The sequence below is a fragment of the Mus caroli genome, chromosome 4 (assembly GCF_900094665.2).
Source record: "Mus caroli chromosome 4, CAROLI_EIJ_v1.1, whole genome shotgun sequence".
Classification (NCBI taxonomy): domain Eukaryota; kingdom Metazoa; phylum Chordata; class Mammalia; order Rodentia; family Muridae; genus Mus; species Mus caroli.
Window position 1 is genome coordinate 48,359,895 of NC_034573.1, and position 8,224 is coordinate 48,368,118.

The 8,224-nt window shown below is 45.8% G+C and overlaps 1 pseudogene; it reads left to right on the forward strand.

The window, feature by feature from the left end:
- Positions 1–1,728, forward strand: part of LOC110293747 — a 3,776-nt pseudogene extending 2,048 nt beyond the window's left edge.
- The last annotated feature ends 6,496 nt before the right edge of the window (positions 1,729–8,224 follow it).

Here is an 8,224-nt window from a genome sequence, read left to right on the forward strand (position 1 = left end):
AAGATCCTTTCCCAATCTGTTGGTGGTTTTTTTGTCTTATTAATGGTGTCTTTTGCCTTGCAGAAGCTTTGCAGTTTCATGAGGTCCCATGGAGAAGGTTCTTAAGAGAACTGATGAGCAAGAGAGAGAAAAGGCTGAGAATGCAGCAGGAAGTGGTGGAGATGCGGAGGAAGAACGAAGAGTTTAAGAAGATCGCTCTCACAGGGCCAGGGCAAGCTGTGAAGAAATCCACGAGCTAGGTTACCAAAACAGGTGACTTTCACTTCCTCACAGATGAGCAAATCAAACAACAGTGCAAGAACCAGGAAGAGTATAAGGAAGTGAACTTCATGTCTGAACTTTGAAAGCATTCTTCCACCCCTGCCTGAGGGACCAGAGGATGGACTATCATTAAGCCTTTCAATCTGTCCAAAGGAAAGAAAAGAACATTTGATGAAGCAGCTGCTACGTATGTGCCCATTGCACAGCAGGTTGAAGCCTTCCACAATCAAACCCCTAACAGATACCATCTGAGGTTCAAGAAAGGCAAGAGCTTGTTACCCTCCAAATCTGTGAACAAGACCCCCAGACCAAACAAGACCATAGTGCAGACCAAATATCGTACAAGGGCTGTGACCTGCAAAAGTGCAGCAGAGCAGGAGGCCGAGGAGCTTGAGAAACTGCAACAATACAAGAATCAAAGCATGGGAACTTGAGCCCAGAAGTTTTGAAAGTTGCCCCATCTTGCCCAAGAGACCTGCTGTTAAGCCTCCTACTCAGCCTCTTGGTTTTGATTTGGAAATTGAGAAATGAATTCATGAGTGAGAGTCAAAAAATAAAACAAAACAAAACAAAACAGAAGATGAACAGTTTGAATTTCATTCTAGACCTTGCGATACTAAGATCTTGGAAGACATTGTGTGTGTTCCTGAAAAGAAGGTAATTCCAGTTACTGTCCCTAAGACGACAGTTTTTGCATTGAACAGGATCTGAGTGCCCATGAAAGAAGACGAGGAAGAGGAAAAACCAGTAGTGATAAAAGCTCAAACTGTGCCACATTATGTGGTACCTGATGAGCCCCACATCCCAGAGGACAGCAATGTGGAGGTGTGCCCTTTCTCCTTTGATACCCGGGACAAAGACTGCCAGTTGCGGAAGGAGAAAAGAAAAGAAAAGAAATGCAGAAAGGGGAGGTACCCAAGTTCAAGGCACTTCCATTTTGACACCATTATCCTGCCAGAGAAAAAGATCAAGGATGTGACTCAAGCTGCGCCGTTCTCCCTGGAGACTGACAAGAGAGGTCCCCACAAGGCTGAGATATGGAAGCACCAGGAGGAAGACCAGAAGCAGCAGAAGGAAGCAGCTTGCTTCAAGGCTCATCCAGACACTGTCATCTACCACGTGCCAAAGAAAGAGAAAAAAATAAATAAATAAAAATAAATCAGTTGCTGAGAACCCTTCTGGTTCTCTAGTTCAGGAACCTTTTCAGCTGGCCACCAAGAAGAGAGCCAAAGAGCGGGGAGGAGCTGGAGAAGAAAATGGCTGAAATGGCGGCCTGGAAACCGCAGCAGTTGGAGGAAGTCAGGCAGCAGGAAGAGGAGCCGCAGAAGGAGGAGCTAGCCAGGCTCTGGAAAGAACTGCTGCACGAAGCAAATCCAATATGCAAGTACTCCTCGGCTGTAGAGGTGAAATCCAGCGAGCTGCCTCTGACTGCCGGTGTTTCCTAAGTTCTCCCCTCGGTTCCAGTAGAAGCTGCATCTACATCACAAGCATGAAGAACACATCTTCAGACTCACCCACCGTGTGTGGAAACACACCTGACAACTGTGGTAGCCAGGTGTTTTGAAGATCACTTTACACAGAAACTTTGAAGTTAATAAGACACCACTCATTTAGACTTTCATCAGACTTCTTGTAGCTATTTCCTTCAGACATCAGTTGGTCTTAACTCTGGCTAGGATTTCAAGTATTCATTTAAGCATAGTCTATTTCTCACCTAATCTCCCCCTACTCTCCATTTATATGTGAATTTTAAGCATAAAATAAAGGAAGTCAAGTCCTGGGCTGTGGTTTCAGTCACAGTGTGAGAAAAAAATATTGTATTTCAGAAGGTGAGCCCCTCAATCGGCACACCCCTTTATTTGGATTGAAGTAGGAGGGCTGCCGCAGAGAAGTGTCCTGCATATGTATTTAACTTCCTCCTGGGGTGCTATTCCCCGACTCACCTTGGTCTTTCCGTACTAACCTAAAAGAACGCCCCTATAATGCCTGCCATTTTCAAAGCTGCATAGCATTCACCTGTGCTGTGGCTGGAACCACGATGACGACACCTCCCATACCTTCCACAGGTGCTGCTAGAACATTTAGAGTCCTGGAGTCATCAAAGCAGCATTTGGTTTCCACAGTGTTCATGAGACAAACTTACCCCATCCCTAGGCAGAAGTGGGAGCAAGCCTGGTCTCTATAATTAGAAGTATTGTTATGACATCTGTAATGAGATTATGTTTATGATCACTTATGGCTATCTTTGTCTCCAGCATTTCAATGTGAATCTTCTCAAAAAGGCTACTGGTGCAGGGGAGAACCCTGAACAGCAGAGGCTATGAATGAAGAAGGCTTTCCTCATCTACAACACTCAAGGTAGCCGTGGTTGAGGTTCAGAATGGGCTCCCATCTAAGAGAAGCTCCTCTCCATGCAGAGTCCAGGCGAGTGTGCTCTCTCGGGCTTTCAGCTAAGCCCAGCCATTTGGGGATCTTATAGAGAGCTTAGATTTGACTCACACTGTGTACTGGCTATTTTTGTGTCAACTTGACACAGCTGGAGTTATCACAGAGAAAGGAGCTTCAGTTGAGGAAATGCCTCCATGAGATCCAACTGTAAGGCATTTTCTCAGTTAGTGATCAAGGGGGAAAGGCCCCTTGTGGGTGGGACCATCTTGGGTTCTATAAGAGAGCAGGCTGAGCAAGCCAGGGGAGGCAAGCCAGTAAAGAACATCCCTCCATGGCCTCTGCATCAGCTCCTGCTCCCTGACCTGTTTGAGTTCCAGTCCTGACTTCCTTTGGTGATGAACAGCAACGCAGCATGGAAGTGTAAGCTGAATAAACCCTTTCCTCCCCAACTTGCTTCTTGGTCATGATGTTTGTGCAGGAATAGAAACCCTGACTAAGACACACTGTCATTCTTGACCTTATCTACTGATTAACACACACAAGCCCTCATGCTCATTTCCTTATATAATGCTCAGACACATTCTGGGTAGGAAGCCATATCTTTCCACACGGAAGCTCAATCGACTCACAGTCTTTTCCAGAGCACCCTCTGGAGCTGTGAAATCACGGAAAGCATAGGATGAACCCAGATCCCATGACTGCATTAGTCATAGGGCAGGGTTCAAAAGCAGCCTCAAGGAGCCCTAAGAGGAAACATCGCCAGGTGCGCTGGTGCACATCTGTAACACTGGCACCGAGGGGAGACCACAGCAGGAGGAACATGAGCTAAAGCCCTACGCTACACAAAATGAGACAGAGCCAAAAAGCTAAGGCTGGATTGTGTGCCCAGCATTCAATAGGCTCTGGCTTCAACCATCTGCACACCAAAATAAATAAATCAAGAAACAAATACAAATCAAAGGTAGAATGCTACCCAGAGCAAACACATCACCGAAGATATGGTGACAGGGATGTGGACATCCATTCATACAGTGACTACGATGAACAGCCTTGGCAGTCATGTCTTAATGGCCAAATGACCTTCGTTCCACCTATTTCACAGTAGAAGTTGAATATCTTCTGGATTCGAAACTCTACTGGCAAAGAAAGACCATGTCACAAAAAGGACAAAGAAAGTCAGAGTCTCAAAAGGAAACAAGGATACTCACAGTGTTCGCGTGCTCAGGCTAACATAACAAATTACTACAAGGTAGATGGCTAAAAACAATAAACACCCAAAGTCCAAAATAAAGATGATGTTGGCTCTCTCTCTCTCTCTCTCTCTCTCTCTCTCTCTCTCTCTCTCTCGTCTCTCTCTTTCTGACTTGCCTTAGCCTATGGTAGCTATCTGCAATCTCTGGTGTTCCTTACAGTCATATCCCTGCAATCTCTGCCTTTCTATCCATACGACATTTTTTTCCTCTGTGTGTCTTAAGAACCCCAGTCATTGGATGGAGTCCATCCCAATACAAAATGACTCTTTCTTCACTAATTATATTAGCAGGGTCCTGTATTCAAATATCACATCCAGAATTCCCTGATGGACATGAATTGTGGGGGTGGGGTTCATATACCGTTCAAGCCGGTACAAATATATTATCTAAATTCAACAAATGCCAGATGGAAACATAATGGGGGTGATACAGCCCATAAATTGAGACCTAACTTAAATGAGTGTCTAGAGAGTCGAGTTCAGAATCCAGGAAGATGACAGCATGGTGAGGACTGAAGCAAAGTCACTTGGAAGAGAACAACTTCACCTTGTCTCCCCAGAGGCACGCATCAGTAACTCATAAGCTCCTTATAAACTAGTTCTGCGTTTGCCGGTCATGTCCTTAGACTAACCCTCTAGAAAGCTTTTCTTAAAATCTCTGTCCAAATGAGTTACTGCTTCCTCTCTACTGCTTCTGCCCAGTTTCCTCCTTCATTGACCCTAACCCTCACCACCCCTATTAAATTCTGTAAAGTGAGATCCAGAAGTAGAAAAACTACAACTCCAAATGAAGTGACAACTCAAAGGATACAGAGCCTACTCAGTCTGTTCCCATCACAGTGCAGGGCACACACTTCCAGCCTTTAGAGCCTCGTGGCTGCCCTACACTTCTGCCTCCTGCCATCTCTGGGGAGGTAAATGAAGATGGGGGTTGTATTTACTACTGTGGCATAAATGCCACTAGAGCATGGAAGAATGGTCTGTCACAGTGAATGCCCACAGGGCTTCCAAAGGTCCTTGAGCTCACTCATAACTCAACATCTTCAAGGTACCTTCCTCCAACCTTTCTTCCATCCCAAGAGAAAAATCAGACCAGCTGGGAGTATTTGCACCAATACAAATCCACCCCATAGCCAGCATCCTTTCAGTCCCTGAGGATTCTTCCTAAGGGCTTTCCAGTGCACCCCTCACAGGGCAGGCAGTGTGCTAAACCAGCTGTTTAACAAGAGAGGCTCCCTGTCCCCAGAGACCTGGGACAGGCTCCTGAGATGTGTAATATGTCTCCATTAGCCAAGCAGCCAGTTGTGGGTGTGCTTTCTAGTCCTATAGTCCAGTGTTCATTAACTGCCCGTCTGCCAGAGTCTTGGAACACCAGCGTTTAGAAAGGAGAAAAGGAAAGCATTTCCCTGAAGTCTGCCTTCCCTGTCCCCTCCATAAACAGGGAGACCTAGCTTGATACACGCAAGAGAGTTGAGCAAGCAGGATCAGGCGTGGCTGTAGAAAAAGAAGTGGAGACAGAAAAGGGCAGGCACCCAAGTCCCTGTGTCCAGGGGGGTAAGAGAAAGAAGCCATGGCAGTTGATAAGAGCTGGGGCAAGAACATACATGTTTCAAATTCTGCAATTACTACTTAGTCAATATCTGTCCTGGGACAGCTTCCAGAAGTTCTTACTCCTAAGAGGTTGTAAAAGGACCTCCAAAGTATCTAAGGACAGAATGCATAATGTTGGTGAAGCTCTCAGCACAGAGCCTGGCTCAAGGTAAACTATAACTAATGTTCTGTGCAGGTTGATTTCTGTCCCTAAGAAAGGACAGAAGCTGGGCTGGTGGACAGTGCTCTCCTGATCAAAGGTATCCTCATCCACAAAGAATCCCACCTCCCAAGTTCTGGGTTCTTCCAGGTGGAATCATGTTCATATTGACTGGTGTTAGGTCACGGCCTTCAACATCCAGTACGGTAGCTACTAGCTACATGTTGCTATCAAGCTGATTCATGTCGAGATGTAAAATCCAATTTAGGTTTCTAAGAGTTAGTACCAAAAAAAAGTGAGCAAATTGTCTTTTATATTATATGCCTGTTAAAAGAATAATGCAGTTAGTTGGCTCTTGGTGTTCATGTGCTCTTTATCGGTGGATTCTGACACAGTCACCTCCTGGACCTTAGACCTGTCTGGCAGTCCAGGCTCATGCCCCTGTCATTCCTGTGGCCGCCACCACAGCCACCACCTATCTGCTGCCACCCACTGCTGCCACCACCGCTGCTACTGGCATTGGTGCTAGCATGGTAGCAGGCAAGACCTGGACCCAGCTACCTTTCTGCACAGGCTTCCCTTCTGAGAGTTGTAACACTTTGGTCATTTCCAGCTGGACCAGAGACCCACAGAACCCCTGGTTCCTTGGAGGATGGCACAATCTGGCAGAGAGTAAATCTCATTATACACTAACTCTGCTGGCACCTTGATCTTGGACTTCAAATTCCCAGACCCAGGAGAAGTAAATTCCTGTCTTTAGTAAACTACCCAGTCTTGAGTATTTTGTTGTGGAAACACAAAAACCAGGACATGACCACATAAGTTAGGAGAAAATTACAGTCAGGAAACCAAGACAGGCTCCCATGGGGCCTGTGAATACAGTAGCAATGACAGCAATACATCACATACTCACCTCCTGGTATGGTGGGACCCTTACCAAAAGGGCCAAGCCTGTTCAAGACGGGTTCTGTGAGTGACTGGTACTGAACCTGGAAGCTTGTAGACCAACACTGAACTGGCCTGAGTCTGTGAGAACTACAGTATCACCATGTGCGAACCTGCAGATCAACAAGGTAAGATAAGCACCCAAGACCATCACGTGCTCTCTCAACAGAGATAAAGAATCCTGATACTCCCCCAAAGGGATTCTCATGCAGCTCAAGCCCTGGGCTATATGGGAAAGGTGGAGGAGACAGCCAGAACAGAAAGATACCAGAAGAACACTTCCAAAACACTGAGTATGTCTTCAGACTGACCCAGCATCAGCCAATTTCTAACATGGATACAGAACAGTTCTCAGAGAGCTTTATCCCAATGCCATTGGGAAACACAGCAATGGCTAGGACCATATGTGACCTACCATGTCTAAAGAGATTCCCAGAAGTCCCTTCAATCTCTTAGTCCAAAAAGCCTCAGAAATAGGATTAAGTGAAATCTAAGCTGGACAACAAAATCCATCATCCAAAAGTGATTCTCCTCTAAGGGTGTGGGTCCTGTCCCTCAGGGAATGTGTGTGAACAACTTTTGTCAGATAACTTCTCCAGTTTGGAAGCTGGAAGTTTGACATCTGGTCTTACCTCCATGAAGAACTCAGTACACTTGAGTGTGCTGCCATGACCCCATTTTAGGTGGTGCTGGGGATCAAACCCAGGCAGCTCGTTTGCTAGAGCATCCTTCTAACCACTGAGCGACAGCCCCAGCAACAAACCAGTGAATGAAGGAGGTACACACAAGATATAAGATACAAGAGATTGAAAAGGCAAGGTTTCAGAGCTTCTGGGAGCTTGGATTTGAGCTCTACCCCGGGGCTCATACGTATTGTTGTTACGGATGGCATGAAAATAAGTATTTGCAGCTCATTTCTGGGACTCTACATGCATGGTCCTTCTAAACACATGTGTTCTGTTACCAGCTGGGTGAAAGCTACTAACAGGATCCATAGAGACATCCAGTCCTTGAGTGCAAGTTATGCTAATTTATGTTATTGTTTTACTTTGTCTGGGGACATTTTGCTTTTGTTTTGGGCAAGCTCTCCGGTAGCTCTGGTGCCTTTTAATTCACTGTGACCTCCTGATTCTCCTGTCTCCCCTTACCTTTACTGTACACATACTGTGATTATGTCCGCCACAATGCCCAGCTATCACATGTATTTTCAAGGGTTAAGCAGCGATAACAAATCCATATACTTGAGTTACTTCAAGCTCCTGTAACTCCTAGGAACGCAGAAGCTACTCTCTTGAAGACTCAAAGCATCCTGGAATTGTCCATAATCTCTGAGTCTCAGATCCTGGTCTTACTCCTAATCATCCAGCCTGCATCTAAGGTACCAACTAGGTCCTAGATACTTTCCTCATCTCTGTGACCAGACCTCTGAAAGAAATAGTTTAAGAGAGAAAGTTGTTTGGGGGTTTTAGTTCTTTTGAGTTTTGACTTGCAGTTGAAGGGTACAGTCTATCACAGCAGGGACAGGCTGGCTGCACCAAGGTGAATGTTCACACTGCATCTGTAGTCAAGACGGAGAAAGCTAACAGGAAATAGGGCCGAGTTACATGACTTCAAGGCCTGCCCCAGTG